The sequence below is a fragment of the Agelaius phoeniceus genome, chromosome 7, assembly GCF_051311805.1.
Source record: "Agelaius phoeniceus isolate bAgePho1 chromosome 7, bAgePho1.hap1, whole genome shotgun sequence".
Classification (NCBI taxonomy): domain Eukaryota; kingdom Metazoa; phylum Chordata; class Aves; order Passeriformes; family Icteridae; genus Agelaius; species Agelaius phoeniceus.
The window spans coordinates 40,677,184-40,694,841 of record NC_135271.1 but is presented as its reverse complement, the minus strand read 5'-3'; the positions used below and the strand labels follow the sequence as shown (position 1 = coordinate 40,694,841).

The 17,658-nt window shown below is 38.0% G+C and overlaps 1 protein-coding gene across 4 annotated transcripts in view; it reads left to right on the top strand.

The window, feature by feature from the left end:
• Positions 1 to 17,658, top strand: part of MYLK (myosin light chain kinase) — a 194,230-nt gene that overhangs the window by 26,289 nt on the left and 150,283 nt on the right. For 2 of the 4 annotated variants that reach the window (XM_077181662.1, XM_077181663.1), the window contains exon 2: positions 17,544 to 17,621. The exons of the other annotated variants lie outside the window; for them this stretch is intronic. The gene's annotated coding sequence lies outside the window, so the exon portion shown is untranslated. The remainder of the gene's footprint in view (positions 1 to 17,543; positions 17,622 to 17,658) is intronic. 4 annotated transcript variants of the gene reach the window in all.

Here is a 17,658-nt window from a genome sequence, read left to right as displayed (position 1 = left end):
TAAAGAATAATTTCTCTACCTCTTTTGGAGTAAAGCTTTAATTTGAGAGGGACAGTGCTGTTGCTGTGTAAGCTAACTCAGGAGTGATTGGCATTCACATTGAAAATGGCTTTGTGCTCATCTGAGATAGAAAACATGGAGGACATTTACATTAAGTTTATTAAAATAAACCATTAATGAAGTTAATGAAATAATAAAATTATTTTTAAATTATTAATTAGCTAATAAAGTTTATTAAAATAAACTATTCTGAGAGGCTGAGATGCATCTAAAAATCTCCTTTCTCTGTATCAAACATGGCTTAGTTCCTCTAATTACAGATTGATATTGATATTTTTCAATTGCTGTTATGTTAAAGGATTTCAGTATCCTAATTTGAGGAAGAGACTGATAGTCTCAAAGTTCTTAAGTCTGTAATGAGGTCAAGTGATATGAAAGTAGAAGAGGAAAGTAGTAAAGTTTTGCAAGGCATTCAGCATAGTTACTTTATCCATGAAGAAGAGCTCTTGGATTAACATGCAGGTCAGTTCTGCAGAAGCAAGGAGAGACAGACATTGGAAACTGTCAACAATGTGGGAATGTTAATTCAAATATTTATAACTGGTTATAGCAAAATCCTCTTAGGCTGTGTCCTCCCTCCCTCCTTTTACAAAAGCTTCTTGAAAGCAGATTCTCCTTGTCCAAATCTGTCTGGACATTAATGATATGGTAGATTTTTTCCAAGAGTCCTGGAAGATCAAAGAGCAGATCTAGCCCAGAATACATCTGCTGGACAACATGAATTCTAGTCAGTGGGCCTTCAACAGGACTCCAGTTACCCCAGGAAGTTTGGTATCACTCCTGGGTTCCTTATCCTGGGTGCCCACTGCCAAGCACTGGCTTTCTGGACTGTTCTAGAGGTTTCTCCAACCCAAGGGTCTGTTAACACAAATTCTACCTTTTGGTTAGAAACTCAAACCCACAGTGAAACCAGGCAGTGCAGCTTTCTTGTGCACATGTAAAACTATCTCAAGATCACTTTAAAATCTGCCTCATTTCACACTCTGCCTTGAGTCATTCTTTTCCCCTGGTGTATCACATGTACTTTCCAAATAAAGGGGCCAAATGCTGTGAAACTTATTGGAAACGTTTAAAAATTTTGACCTGTTCTATGTTCCACTTGTTCTTGTTTTTCTTAGACTTTCTACAATTGATAATTCCCTTCAGTCTGTCCCATGTTCTTCTAATCAGTTCCTGCCTAGATCTTTTTCCATTTGGCTGTTCTTGCAGACTTCTGATCTTGTTGCCACATTTTCATGGCTTGTGTTATAAATTTTTTAAAGGGTGGCCAGTATTTCCAAACTTTCCATATTCCAGTGTCTGAATCTGAGAGCTGCCCAACCCCATAAGCTGATGCAGTGTCTGCTACTGCTCTATCAGATCCTGCTGATCTTGCAGAGCTAAATCTGTGCATCCCACCTCAGAGATGGCTGCACTCCAGGGCTGGGCGTAACAAGTCATATGTAAAACTACAATACCTGGAAAGCAGTTTGGGACAGAAAGGACACATGAATGTGTCAGATATTAATGCTAGTGTTCCTGGAGGCCTCACTGTCCCGCAGTAAAACAGGTCCAGATATTAGCTTTGTTTCTCTGTGGCTGAATTCAGCCAACAGCATTCCTATCCAGCTTCTTAAGTGGCTTAAAAACATTGAAATGAATTGCTTTAAACACTAATAAGTAATTTCTGTTACTGAGAGGGGTGTATTCACTGCCAGCATGGTACTGGTGCTGAAAGTGGATTACATTAGCCTTTTGTTTGAAATCAATTGAGTTTACAACTCCACTTCAAAGCCTTTAGAGTTTTAAAATAGAGCCAGCAGAAACTGTTTAACAAGTCAATGCTGCCCTGTGATTTTCATTGTTCTAGCTTTAGTTGTGAGAGGGAAAGACTTCATTTTCCTCTACTTTCACTTCACCCAGGGAGTGTGGTGCAGCACAATAAGGAGCCCATTCAGCTTTGCCTCACCACTGTGTGCTGGGCTTTACCTAGGCTCCCTTCACATGGCACTGCAATTCCTCCTGCACAGTTTGAGTGTGTTCTCACTTTAAAGATTGATTTATTATGATTTATTATTAGATTGCACTGTCTTTTTGGATTGTTGCACCTTTCAAAATTTCAGTTATGATGAAGAATCCCTTAAAAGGGTTTTATGGAAGAGGGGAGCCCTATAGACTTCACACATTAACTTCTTATTTCTTTTATATAAAGGGCAGCACATTCTTTCAGTGACCCAGGGAAAACAAGAGCAAGGGTTTAAAGCGTGGATGATACCCTAACATTCCAAATTCATAGAGTTTTCAGACATTGTGTGTGTTCTTGTGAATCTAACAAACCAGGAAGCTATATTTAAACATAACTACTTCTGAGGTGGGGGAGGTGTTTTCCTTAAGGGCTCCTCTTTAACCCTCACACAATGAAGAGGCTTCTGTCAATATAAAGAGACAGAAGGGGGAGCAGAGAGGGAGAGGGTGAGTACCATTGTTTCACCAAATGTTTGTCTTTGCTTTCTAATTTGTCACTAAAACAGTGAGAAAGCTGAAGCAAGGTACATTTTACCCTAAGGAAAGGCTACATCAGTCTTGGTCTGCTTTTTGAACCTTCCTTGATCTGTGTTGTTCCAGCTCAGGAGAAAAACTTCTGTATTTCTAACAGTCCACTGACTTGGAAGAAGTTGAGATGAAACATAAAGTCTGTGGAAATAGAAATCATAGCTGTTTCCTTTTTAGGACCGAGTGTAATTTGTAGTTTGAGGAGAAAGTATAGGGACTGGGTTATGCAGTCTGTCAAAAATGTAACAGGTAAAACGTGCACTTTTGAAATTGAGCCTGAGATGTGTTGAGCACAAGGATTTTTCTTCTGTTCCACAGAAGGAAGCCCAGACAGTTCTGGATTCTCCCCACCTCTTTTCCCTTGAGGACAGGAGAAAGGGGAGACACAGACTCTTACTACTAAAAGACCTTTTAAGTGCATTGAGATACTTTCCATTCATGAAGTCATATGAAGCCTGAGGTACACAGGTGGCCTGTGTATGATTCCAGTAGAGTCTGAACACCTGTGCACTCCTGGATCCGCATTCCTTTGGGGTAAGTTAAGATTGGTTTTGCACTTTTTTCTTTGATTAGAAATTGCCTCCTTCACACTATCCTGAATGAAATACTTTAGCTCTGACAGAGGTACTGCTTTCTAAAACAGTTTTACTAGAGAAGTTCTTACTCACTCCACCCCATTAACATCCTGTCTTCAGAGGAAGAAAAAGAGACCTTGGTTGTCATGTTCTTACACGTGGTTTCTGTGGCACCTAACACAGACCTGTAACAGCTCTGTCTTGCTGCCATGAAGATAGAACAAAATAGAATCAAAATTAAAGTGGTCTGACAGCATGAAGTGCTGAAGTTTTGAACAGCCCCGTGGCATTTGCTGCTCAGGGCTTCCTTGTTCATATAGCAAATGCACAAAATACTAGTGATGGAGCCAAACAGGCCTCCATGTGTGTGGAAGTGGTACTTATGGACAAAGCAGTGTCTCCCCTTGTAACTGTTGTTTTTATAAAGCTGCATAAAAATATGTTTCATCATAACTTCACAGTACTAGCAAAGTCAAGGGGGTTTAAATACCAAGTGAGTAAAGGTGGACTTGGAATTTTTACACTGTTCTAGGATGTGTAGAATTGATGGTAAGACTGGAGATTGTGAGCAAAGGATATTTATTTTTGCTTTTTCCTGAAGACTTGTGCAAGGGAGCAAGGGGGGATGGGGTATGTAATAAACCCAGACCTTGTGCTTAGATCTTAGAAAAACATGCTAATATCACAAAATGGCTTTGAATGAACAATAACTGATGTTTACAGATAGTTTCTTCTGTTGGAGTACAATTTGCATTCTAACACAAGCTCTTCATTATAATCACTGGCTTCCCTGTGCTGGTACAGAAAACACATCAGTGCCTTATGCTGCCAAGGACTGTGGTTTTTCAGAAGGAAGAAAAAGGCTTAATGCTATTTGTTCAACCCAGCCAGAGATCTACTGTTTATAATCTGAAATATCATAAAATGTGTTTTCAATTACCTTGTGCATATTTTTAAAGAATTAAATTTCCATCAAAGGATTTTGTGAGCTGTTTGATCTCACTGTGTCTAAAGAGGCCAATCTGACTGGAGATAGTTTTGTCTGAGCACATACAGCACAATTGTAACAAATGTGCCCTTTGAGTGTCTGTGACTTTAAGAGAAAACACTCAGTTTATTAGTGAGAGAAGAGGATGGTGGGGGTCTAATTTCCAGTGTTAGCTGTAAAATAAGTACTTAAAGACTGGGTGTGCAAAGGGACTATGATTCTTTGTGTTATATGAATGACTTAAGCTTTTGTTTTCGTCTGTGTTAATCTGGATATAATATTCCATTTTCCAGACATCTTTAAGTATGAGACACAGCCCTAACCTACTGTGAGAGCCTAGAAACAAAAAAATGTAGCATTTTTGTTGCACTGAAAGAAGACTGCTTATGATGCCATTGTGCTTAGCTCTGTAAAAGCACACAGATCCTTTGCAGTGAATAAACTACAAATAAAAATAAGAAAAAGTGGAAAATTATATAGATTTATCTAGAAATAGTGTCAGCTATTCCATTTCCTATTAGCCGATTGTTCTGCCTGCTAAACCAAGTTGTTTTTTCAGTGTCAGACTTTAAACAGTGTAATGATGGAATTTAGATTTCTGCTGCTCTTGCATATGTTCCCTAAACTAGAAAAGCAAGGTACAATATTGGGAGCCCACAGTTTTGCTTTCTGTGCTGATACATCTCATGCAAAGAAACACCTGCAAAAATTAGCTTAGGTCTCAAGAGTGATGATTAGTCCAGTGGATTAACGTGTTCTTGTTGCTATTTTAGCTTTGAACTGGCCTGGATATGTCTGTCGAATACTGTACTGCCCTGATGAGGCTTATGTGAGGTGTCAGAACACCTTTCCTGTGCTGGTAAAGTAGCTGGTATGTCTCTTTTATCAGTGCAGCTATTTGGAAATAATTCATCCAGTCAACTGTGGGTCACAGCTTTTGGTCTCCTTTTCCACCATCCTTTATTTCTGGGGAAGCCTGACATGAAAGCAGAGTTTTTCCTACATATCTTGATTCTTCCTGCCACTTACTGGTCACCTTAAATCCAGGTCTTGTTTGGGCTTCACTGAAGATTGAGTAGCTTTTAGTATTGCTCTTCCTATGCACCAATTTTTAGTTGTCTTAGAAAGCTGTTATCTGTCTGCATTTAAGTAATTAATGAAAATACTTACTTCAGCAAGTTAAACTGCAATTAGGTTGAGAACACTTAATTTTATATGTGTGGTGGCTTTTTATCCACCTTGCTGGCATTGTAATTGTTCCTTAGGAAATACATGTGATATCACCAATAGATGTCAGGTACAAAATAAGCAGCAGTAGGTAAAGCTTTGAGAAGACAAAGAGCCTTTTTTTGCAGGTGTCATCCATACTGAGGAGGAAGGAGAAAGCCAGACAGTCTGTACAGCAGCAGCAGCACAGTTGTATCTAAGCAGAAAGGGTCCTGTTTTTCCAAGGTTTCCAGCTAGTGATAGTAGAGGCAGTAATGAGATACAGGACTGCTTTCCATCTTACTCTGCCAATTCAGCTCCAACAGAGATGCCAAATAAGTTTCCATTTAGGAGTTTTGCAGTAGAAAACAGCTTTAGCAAAATCCCTTCTCCTTTTCCCCAATGAAATAGTCTTCCCCTTTTTGTGATATTTGCTACCTGTCTGACTGTCAGCAGATGAAGCAATGGAAGATTTGTATGAATGATGGGTGGAAAATCCCTAACTCATTTACTTGCCTTTTCTTAGTATTTCTGGAAGAGAAAATAGTGACATCTCTGGGGATGGTTTTTCTATCAACTGTGCCTTCACTAATGGGATTAGCAGGCTAAAGGCTCCAAATAAATCCATCACTGGCATCACTTGCATCAGAGGTGATGTTCATCTATTAATACATCAGTAAAAAACCCAGTGTTTGTTTCCAAGAGTCACTGGAAATGGATCAAATTCAATACTTTTATCCACGCTGTGTTTTGAATCAGCGTTTCGATGCAACACATACAAACCCATTACTGTCTCCTGACCTTTGTGTCTCCTGAAATCTTATGGGAAATTCCCTCCTCTCAGAGCCCTGACTGCAGCACACCATGTTCTGATTCTAGGTGAGTGCTGAATTCCAAGGACTTGTTGACAGTATATGAGCCTCAGTGGGGCAGAGAATTGGGGATTTTTTTTCCTTCTGTCTTTGTTTTTATATTTGATTTTTAACCAGTAATGTAAGGAGTGCATATGTGCAGTTCTGGATCTTATTGCAAGACAGACCCATGTTTGGTAACAGTCACTTGTTAGATGATGTATTGAGGAGTGGAATGTGGGTAACATAAAACGGGATGTTACATCTGAGAAAGCAGCTTTGGCAATGTTTTGGGGAAATATTTTGGCAAAATGGTTTGATAAAAAAGAAAATATGGTTTGGTTTTGTGATGCTGTAGGTAAGAGATCTGATTAAGCACTAATGGACATGTAGAGAAGTGAAGGAAAGGTGAGGAGAACAGAGGTGGGGATGTTAGAGTTTTGTAACACAATGGAGATAATGGTGCACTTAGCATATCCACTTCTTAGCTACAGTTCACAGAGGCTGGACTTGGAAATTATTCAGGAAAGAGAGAAAAGAATGATGCATTGTCTGGAATACTGCTGTGAAGACAGAGACTAAAGCTCAGTCCTTTTAATGTTTAAAAAAGTTAAGAACATGACTGTGATTATAATTGTACCTACCTGGACAGACAGTTACTGATGGTAGAATTAGACCCAGAGGCTGGAATCCAAAGAAGATTTTAATTTTCAGTAGAGCTGAGATGCCAAATTGTTCAATAACCTTAACAAGTAATAGGTCTTTAGAGACATCTTAGGATGACTGCAATGTATGACTAGGTATGTCATGGAAAAATTGGAGTAGCCAGCCAGAACACAGGACAAGGACAAATCTTTCAAGCTTTAATCCCACTTCTGCAATTTTTGAGAATGTACTTTGGTTAAAAATATTTTAAGTGAGGACAAGTGTGTGTGTCTGCCCAGGACATGCCCAAGTGTGAGATTGGTGTAGAAGCAGCAATGAAAGCTTGGGGAAGTGTTAGTTTGCTGTGCAAAACAAAGAAACTTAAGGAAAACTCAAGTTTCAAAGGGTGATTTGGGTTATTTTGTCCACTGTAATGGTGACCTTTAGAAACAATCATAGTAATTTGAAGAGAGCCACAAAGAGCAGCTGGGTAGTATTACTGTAGGTGTGTCAAGCCACAGGAAGGATGGCTGTCTCCTTCTGTCAGGGCTAGGGGAAAACTGGCAATCTTTTAAAATGCCTCACTTCTCAGCTCATACTCAAACTGAAACACAAAAGAGGAATAAACTGTCTTTATCCTCAGTCTGGCTGTGTTGTCAGCTACTGATAATGAAAACGTGAATGGTGCTGCACAAGGAGAATGACTTATTTAGTATTAATTTGAGATCTTTTAAAGATAGTTGACACTGTATCAGTTCCAGGTAAGCCTAAATAACATCTAATTATTAATGTGAAGATCTGAGTTTGTGATAAAAAGCTGAAAAGCAATCATGTTTTAGAACACAAAATTACCAAGAGTAACAGCCCAGTATTTCCACCACTGAGTGAAAAATTGTCCTGTGCTAGTGCTTTTCATGTGAACACATTCTTGTTTTCAAGTAATCTCAAAAGATTAATGAGACTGTTTATGCCAAAGTCAACAAATCACCCTGGGTGAAAGCTGTAAACATTGTCTTACTTGTTTTGGTTGGAAAAAGCCTTGGTTTCACTGAGACCCATAGAAATTGAATTGTGTGGTGATTGGCACAGTGGAGAAGCATTTAGGCTTATAGGTTGCAGTGGGGAATATATGTGGAAGAAGGATGCACTGGACTTCTTGAGTAGTCTAGGGAAGAGATCATCTTAAGAGAGGTGGCAAATTCTCTTCTATGGATGCTGTCCATAGTTTCTTTTCCTCAATCTTCTTGTGGACTTTTCGTATGTCTCTTGGAAATATCCAGAAGCAAGGAGTAGTATTGCCTGTTTTCAAACTAGATTTGGTTTTTGCTAGATACCTCTCAGAGTTAAAAAGTATTTGTAGTTATTCAAAATCGCATAGGGACCAGGAGGGGTTCAAGTTTCTTTCTGTACTAGCAGTGGCACAAATTTTTGCCAGATTAATTAACATCTTTGATTAATTGAAATCCTGGGTAAAGGGAAATTCACTGATTGGACTTTCCTTCCCAGCCCGGTCCCACTCCAAATACCCCTTCAGTGCAATAAAAAAAGAACACAGACTCCCTTTAAGAGGCTACATTGAGGGAACTATAACTCTTCAGAAAACTGATGCAAGTCATTGTAATCCTTCCATTTCCCTCTCATGAATGGCTGCTTCTCAAGTGGATTTAGAAATCCCCAAAGAATTTCAGATAAACAGGATTATATTATGTATATGAGCACATACTCAGTGAAAGGAGAAGCAATGAACCATTACAAGCATTAAACATGAAAAACATGAAAATTCTAGATGAAAAGATTTTTGGAAATTAGAGTCATCAGCTTTAAAACTACTGGAATGTCTGATGTTCTTTTCCTTCCTTTTATGATTAAAAATGGAATCTGGAGTAGACTTCTTCTGATTAAAGATATGTCAGTGATTACATTTTCAGTTATTGTATTTTCCCCTGTTCATGGGTGCATGGACCTCTAAATAACATCTATATAAAACTCTTGAAGGCAGTGGCTCCATTCCTGTAAATTTGTTAATTCTGTACAATTTGGATCTTGAATCCTTTAAAGGGCTGTTAATTAAGCTTGTGATGAGTTTCCATTTTTTGCTATCATTGGCTGATGTCATTGCAGGCATAAAGAAAGAATATGAATTGAGATGGAGCAGCCAAAATTCACAACAGCAGAAGATGTTAATTGGTTTTTCTTTGATTAGAGGTTCATTTCAGAGAAGTAAGTAAATTTTTCCAGCATGTAAAGACGTTAGGTTTTTATTTAGGGTTTTTTTTCCCAAGTTTTGACACTAGTGAGAGGTCAGGAGCACAAGACAAAACAAAAACTGGTCGTAGGCAGGTATTGCTTAATCCTTTTTCTCTTTTTGCTCATGCTGTAATAATTTCATTGCAGAGCCAGTCTCTTGATCCGTATATGATAAATGCAGATCCTCCATCAGCTAAAAAATCCTGATTTCTTTGTAGTTTCACGTCTGGTTTGCATTGCAGTGATAAATATGCATTTTCAACAAGAAACAAAATAGCAATTGTACTGACTAAATGCAAGTCAAGATAGCTCCTGGAATTCAGAAGGAACTCAGTAGTTCAAGTTACGTGTCTCCTTTTCTGTCCCTACTGAGTAAAAACATAGGATGTGCCAAGAACTGGCAAAATCTGACCTACAAAGGAGGTGCTTTGGTGCTGGGCTGTCAACAGTGGCTTAATTGTGTCTTTTTTTTGGATTTATGTTTTTTTCCCCTCTTATTTTCATCTTTATTCCTGACATGTGGGGGTTTAGAGGGATACAGAAGTTTTTTGCACTTCCCTGTTGTCTCATGTGCACAGTCCCTCATTAGGAGAGGAAGGTTAAAGGTGTAGTCTGGTGCTGACACCTCCAGCTTAACCACAGCAAGGTGCCAGCACTGCCTGTTGCCAGAAGGCTTTGAGTCTTCAATAAAGAAAATACACCAGTTTCCAGACTGTTAATTCAGTACCCTTATTAGAATAAAGCTCACCTGGCTGTTTTTAGGGTGTTGTTAGATATTATTTTTTATTTTGGTATCTTTTCCCAGTGAATGAGATTTTTCATGTACTTAATCTGTAGCAGCTGATATGCAGCCCTAACTAGGGTCTCTAGAGGAATCACTCCAGTTTAGAAAGCTGGCTTGAGCCTGGAAGTTAAACAGTTTGTTTGGATGGAAAATTAATATTATGAAGCTGATTTTGATTGTTTTCCTTTAAAACAGTGGAAGGCATTCTTATGTGCTGCCTTTCCTTATTGATTTGTGCTAGTAAAGTCTGTGAAATAAATTATGATACATAAATATATATATATATATATATATATATATTCTTGGCTCTAATACTCATGACTTGAATGCTCTGCACTTGGCTCAGCTCAAGAGAAGCTCCACTGTGCCATGGATAATTCTCAATGGGATTAGAATGAAAAAGCACACTACAGAAAGCAGATGGTAGTAGAAGATGCACTAGTGGGAAAACTGCTTGTCGTGAGAAGCACAAATCTACCCCTTATTTTAAATTTCTTACTCAGATTCCCTTAAAGAAAGGTTTGGGTTTTTTTAGCAAATTACTCTCTGATACTACATATGTAGTAGTACAAGCAAGTTGTCTGTTTTCTTTATAGATGAGTAAGTTTGTCTCCAAAGTATTTTGGAAACACTTGAATCTTCTTCTGCTTAAATGATTTTTGATTGTTGAGTCTCTGGTGTAATGGTGAGCATATGGCCAAAATTATTATGTCTTTTGTTGCTAGAAAACATGTTTCCTTCTTAAACATAACTCATAAAGTGACCAGTGAGAGTAGAAAATGAAATGGAAAGAGACAAAAGGTAAACCCAAATAAAGGATTCTGTAAACAATTTGGGTTGGAGAGTTCAAGTTAACAGATGTCTTTCTGCAAGAGGCATTTTGAAGGGTGTATTTTTCCTAATGATTTAACTAACAACAGATTTGCCTGATTATTTATTATATTTATTTGTAAACAATGCAAACCAGTGTCACCCTGTGGATGAACTGAGTAACTTGAAGCAGATGTCTCACTTAGCCATGTTTATGTGCCTAGATTTCAGTGGATGCCTGATCCTGAGCCCTAAACCTGTCAGCAGTGCCCCACTCTGTGTTGCAGTGATGTTTCTCATGCCCTGTAGGTTTAGTAGCAATCACTGCCATTAAAACATTTACTTTCCTCAATATTTGCTAAACTCAAATGAAAAGTACAGCACTTCTAGTCAGATGCCAATGATATTACATCCAAAGGCTTCACAGGACCATCCTTCTTCTGCCTGAAAGTTGTACTAAGATTCTTTTCATCCTTGTTCCATGATTATTGCTTTATTTTCATTTTGACCTAGGTCTGCAAACTTTCTATTACTTATGTAAGCACACACACTAAATTAATAAAGAGCTTTATATATATGCAAGGCTACAGATCTTGCAGCAAAGTCCTTAAGGAAAGGAGCTGACACAAACTAGGACTAGGAATTAGGGACAAATGGCTGGTATTTTCAAACTGCTACCTTCTATATGTTTTGCATGTATCTATTTGGTGTATTAAGCATTAACAATACAATTATTTTTTTCTTCCAAGAGGTAAAATTATTTTAAAAAACCCTTCAGCAGTTTATAGCTAAAAGTCAACTCAGCCATCTCCAAAGAATGGGGAAAGAAATAACTTTGTAACAGCACAGATAGCTTGAAAAGGCAAGAAAATTGCAAGCAGACATTTATCTCTTTTTCATCATTCACCTTTTTTTACCTGAACCTACATGTCTTTGTGAGGAGCTTGTTTTTTAGTTTATTCCGAATGCTGGAATTCCTACATTTTTAGAACAGTAACAGACATATTTAGTTAAGTGATGTGTAAGTTTTTTTGTCTGTAACAGATAATTTAAGGCTCTGGTGATTGGGATCTCCCATGCAGAAGTCACAGCGGCTCTGCATAAGAGGGGTTAAAACATAGGCAGCACTTCAGTCTAAAGAAAGTAGTAGTTAAAATACACATAGCATGGGGAAATCTGGCAAAAAGAAAGCCCACAAAAATCCTTTTCTACTCTCTGGGAGATTTATAAGGTACCATAGGATCTTCCCAAAGTAAATTTAAACTATTTTAAAAATGTAGCAAGATATCAGGAAAGATATTGCTAACAGTTTTTTAAACTTATAGCAGGAAGATAGAGAAATCAAACATTTAAGAACAACAAAATCCAAATCCTCTGGTCCTTAAAAACAATTGCTATTTTAAAAACAAAACAAGCACACTTGGGGAGGAGCATTTCATCGAATACTCTTCCAACAATATCCAGTTCTTATGAGAATACTTTCCACTTTCCTGGATGGATGTGTTGCACAGAAGAATGAAATACTGTAACTGATGGAGTTTGCCAAAAAGCATGATCAATATTCTGCTAAATCAGGGGAACCTTCCCATTCATTGCAACAGAACTTGAATAGGAAATAGCAACCTTACTTTAATTTGAGGCAGGTTGAATAGTAAAGCTAAGTATGAACTTGTTCCTTACGTGTCAAGTTTTGACCACTTGTTTTAAACTTGAAGCCCTTGCCAATATTGGATGTGTTCTTCCACAGAGCTAAGGCCTGGCATATAATAAGAAAAATTCATATATTGGCCTTCAGCCATCTTGCTACAAGAATGTAGAGAACAATTCAGGTCCTCATAATATGAGGACTTGCTTTCATGAGTAGTTTGATTCAAAAGTGCAACCATGTTAATCTTGGTGGTTTTTTCCTTTTTTAACAGCTAATATGTCTAGTTTAGTTCATTATTTCTTCTGGATAATGCAAAATACATGTGCTAGAGCTGGGAAGACTTTTTAAAGTCACTTAAACCAAGATTTTTCTCTCCTGTGGCAAGTGCTGTTGCTAAAATTAACACTTACTTATTCCATAGGCCTGTGTCTGGTCTCCTTGAAGACCTATCTGATAATTTTCAGTAACTACAATTGTGTTTTGGTGCTTGTTTCCCATCTCTTCAAGATTGTGCTTTGTCACACTTGCAGTGCTTTATATAGAAAGTTTCTGTGATGGTTTGGTGTGACATGGTTTAAAAGAAAATTATCTCTACCCCAGTCAAAACCAGGGCAGTACCTAAGCTTATAAAGCAAAAGAGTAGAAGTACAATTGGCACCTTTTCATGGCAGCATCTTGAAGATTGTTAGTGCATGAAAATCCAGTGTGACTTTAGTTCCTGTCTCCCTCAGTGTGAGAAAGATAGCCCTGCTTCTCTCCTGGCATCTGTTTGGGTCCTGTGCTGCCCCAAGGCAACAGAATATTGCTGAGTGTTGATACTTCCATTATTCCCTTCTTGCTTCCAAGTCTCTTTGATCATTGGATCCACATGGTTGATTGCAAGTGGAATTAATATCACTTTAAGCCTCCAGGCTCGTTCAATTTAGCATGCCTCGTCCTTCATGTGTATTCAATATTAAAGCCTCCTATTGAACTGAAAACAAACACAGTGCATTTGTCTGCTTAATTCATTTTACAAGCTTCTAAGATTCTCTGCTGCTGTGTCCCAGATAACATACAAAAAAAAAAAAAATCTAGGAGAAGCCTAGCTTCATTTGTATGTGGCTTTGTGTGGCACAGCAGAAAAGCAGCCACTTGCTGAAATGGACCAGTAGGCTTTAAGCTGAAACTATTATTGTGACTAGAGCAGCAAGAATCTCTGCAGCTTTACCCATTCAGGCTCAGCATGGATCTGTTTTATCCTGTTTCTGCTTGATGTGGTTTTGCATTAAGCTTGGGTTTCAAATTCAGAGAAAAGCCAATACTGGAAGGAAAAACTTGTTGTGATTAGGGATGGCAATGGTAACTGAAACATTTGCCAGCTTCAGGAAACTGGCCTAGGTTTTAGACTTACAAGAAACTACTTCAAATTAGGCAGTTGTGGTCTTTATTTGAATTTTGTTCTAAGGATTTCAAACTGTGATATCAAAAACCTGTAAAGGTTGGTTAACTTATTTTCTTCTGGATGTCTCTTCAGGTGTAGCACAAATAAATCCAGACAGTGTCTGTCCTTTCTAGCACAGGAGCAACTATCTCCTTTTGTAATAAGTGGTTAATAATTGCTTTGGGTATCTCACAGACTTAGATAATTGTGCTGGGAAAAATTGTTCTTGTCTGTTAAACCAACAAACCAATTCTTAATTGGAATTCTGCTGCATCCTGTTATTTGTTCTTGCTGACATTCCCCATTAGAAACTTAAAAATAGAATATAGGGCAGGAGCAAGTCTTTTTGGTAGCTGTCCTGAGTGGAATTCTTCATTTTTTCCCCCCTCTGACTTCTCAAAAGAGAATTCTTTAGCTAATGTGTTCATGAATTTTTGTGTGTTAAAAATACTGATGCTTGCTGGACATACTTTGTAACATCATCTTTAGAATCCTAGAAAAGCTGTTCTCTTTTGTCACCTGTGGGGTGAATCTTTCAGATGTTTGCTGTAGAACCACACATAAGCAACAATGCTGGGAATCAAGTTCAGAAATCTGGAAGTTTGGGTTCCCAATCCTCACTTGAAATATTAGATTTTCTGTAGGATTTGCTGGGGTTACTCTGTTTAAAAGTTATCAATTAAAGCAATACAGAGATGCTTTGAAGTATCTCCACTATTTGAAAGCAGGACCATCTATGTGATCCAAAGTAGAAAATGCTCACTACCTGCCTCTGGTCTCAGATAACTGAGTCATTCCAAATATGAGGCTGCTGCCTCAGAGACAGAAATTGTCCATTGTCCTGTATACCTCACCAGGCAGATTCCTGGAGGCTGGTTTTCCTGTTAGATAAGAAACAGAATAAATACTACAGGGTCATGGTGATTGCAGATCTCACAGAACTGTAGTTCTTTAGTTCAAGATTAATGGGTTTACACTGAGCTGCCAAAGCTTTTACAGAAAGATGTGCTACCAGATCCCTGGCTGGTGTAAGCTGGCTCACTTCTGTTGCCCTGTGAAAATAGGCTGTTTTAAACTAACTTAAATCCTAGGTCCGTACCTTAAAACATTCCTTTCCCTTATGAAAACATAAGAGTAATCTTAAAAGAATTATATTTGCTCAAAGGTTGGACTGCATGCTTGGAGGTCTTTTCAAACCTTAAGGATTCTGTGTTGTTGGAGAAGGGATCCATGGCCACTGGAAAAAGTAGCCAAGTGGTTGTGCTTACAGGAAAAGTAGGAACAGTATTTGAGAAATAGGGGAAATCTTCCTGTGATCTGTCATGTTACATAGCAGGAATTCCCCTGCAGACCTCTAACCTGCTATGCAAACATCTCTGTGCTTTTCCTGCCACCTTAGCTTCCTGTGCTGTGGATCTTTGAGGTACTTCCTGAGGGTTTGGAATTTGCTGATACTTGTCAAAATAGTGCTGTGGTGATTTGGAGTTGTTTAGTGATGCATGTAACTACTCTATATATTCACACAGTTTTTTTTTTTCGTTATTATTAATTTTCTTATATTTATTCCTCTGACCTTACAGCTAGATTCCTCAGAAACTGTACATGATGTTTTTAAAAAAACCCACCTCATTCTGATGCCTTTAAATGTAGTTTAGTACTTTTTTTTTCCTTTTGCTTTGAAACAACTGGGTGTTTAAGTATTTTATTTCTCCTAATTAGTGCTTTTACTCAAAAGCTTTTCAACAATAAGTTATTTTGCATGCAGTTTTGGGGGCATCTTTTAAATCTGAAGCCAATACATTCCATGATCAGCAGACTTGGATATATATCACGAGGTGCAAATATTCCAGGAATTTCCTCAGCAAGACCAATGAACTTTCTGTTTGTGTACCTTTGCAGTTTTCAGTGAAATAATTCCTGCTCCCTATTTACAGGCTCTGGATATAAATTGTCTATATAATTGTCTTTTATTGGAAGAACGCTGTTTTCATTATCTCCATAAGAGACAAAAATTTCCTTCTGTAACAGGCCAAACCACCTTTTGCTAGAATTGTGACCATGCTGTGTCTGAGGGAACACTGGGAAAAGCAATCTTCCATCTTTCTCTCTTACCTTCTTAGTATATTGAGATATTTTTTTTGTAAAGGAGGATCTTGAGAGAGCTTTCATTTTATTTTGACACTTTCTGTGACAATTTCATAGGGTAACCTTCTGGTTGTTCCTGGTATAAAATGATTTAGGTTTTATTGATATTTTCTCAGTCCTCCTCTCCAATATTTATTAAATTCTTTGATATTTTTGATCCCATCAATACTAATCAAGGATAATTTTCCCCAGTTCCTTTCTTTCCAAATTAATTAAGGACCTCTTGTTCATGGACACCTGGAACTGAGGCCTTCTGCTACATTTTAAATTGATGAATGAATCCCTCAGGCACATGTGGTTTGGAGCTTCTTTGCAGAGTTTAAAAGTGTACCCAGTTCTAAACTGGTTTTCAGAGCCTGTGGAGCTCTCTGCAGAGCTCACAGAATTCTCCTGGCAAATGCTTGTAAATGAAGAGCTTGCCTTGGACCTGGTTCCCTTTTCAGGTCTCACTGGAGACATTGGCAGTCTTTCTACTGACTTCAGCAAAATTGAAGTGAGACAACATTACTCTGCCTGTTGCTCACCTCTGCTGTACTGCTTGTGGAATAAAATGTATGGCCAAGGACAAAACACAGAATCTAGCCAGGTTCTGCCCTTTGTCCTCACGGCTGAAATTGGCTGCTAGAATAAATTTAACAGAGAGAGGTCAGATTTTACTCTCAAGGATTTAATAAGCTCATTTGCAAAGTGTAAATATCTCAGTATTGAAGTGGGACCTCATTTAAGGGGAGTAGAAGGATGATTTTCTTAATTTATCATTAAAGAAAAAAGTCTCTGAAGGGAACTACATGCAAAATGAACTGGAAAAAAAGGAGAGAACACAATCATTTTTTGTATAAGCAAGAAGTATACAACAGAGGTAATGGTATGTGAAGAGTCTGCATCATTTGAAAAACTAGCTTTTTCCATATGTTCTTTTTTTGAATCTTCTTTAATGCTGTATCTTAAAAAGAAAAAAAAAATGAAGAATGCATTTTTCTGTTTCTAATATCAACGGTGCACATTTTTATTCACATCTGTGTAAACACTTGGATAATTGGTGTCTTTCTGACCTGCTCTCTTTCAGTATTGGCATGCAGATCAGTTTTTGGGATCTCATATAAAGGAGAATTGCCCTAAATTGGCAAGTAGACAGATTGAGTAAGGCACTTGGGTAGGGAGAAATATAAAACACTTTGCAAACAACAAGCCTGAGAAATGGGGAGGAGGGAGTTGTGGAGAATGACTCCTCAACAACCAACTTTGTGGATGAAATTCTGTCTAAAGGGGCTTGTATGAACCTCACTCATTCTTGGATCACCTGTTTGTTCTTATGTGGGGAAGAGGAGGGGAAAAAATGTCCTGAAGTTTCTTTAGTTAAAACTGTGGTATTAAAAAAACTGAGCCATCATGACTCTGAGCCATACTGCCAGTGTATCTGAATATTGGTTGGTCTGTGGCAGCCTCTGTCATAATTTTTTCTTATTTTCTCTCTGCCTGTGTGACCATAATCCTCCCCTTCCCTATAAACTTTTTGTGTCCTCCGAGTTCTCTTTCATCTCCTGTTGATTTTTTTTTACTTCTTAGTCTCTTATTTTCTTTGTTTTTAATCTCAATTATCCCTTTTCTTCTCTGTTCCATCATTGTTAGGGATCATCTCTGCCTGGCAGTGTAATCACCTCCTACCTTTCCCTGCCTTTGAGGAGCACTGAGCCAGTTACTTGTTAGGTAAGTTGATGTGACTTAGGAGATCAAGTCTCTGTAG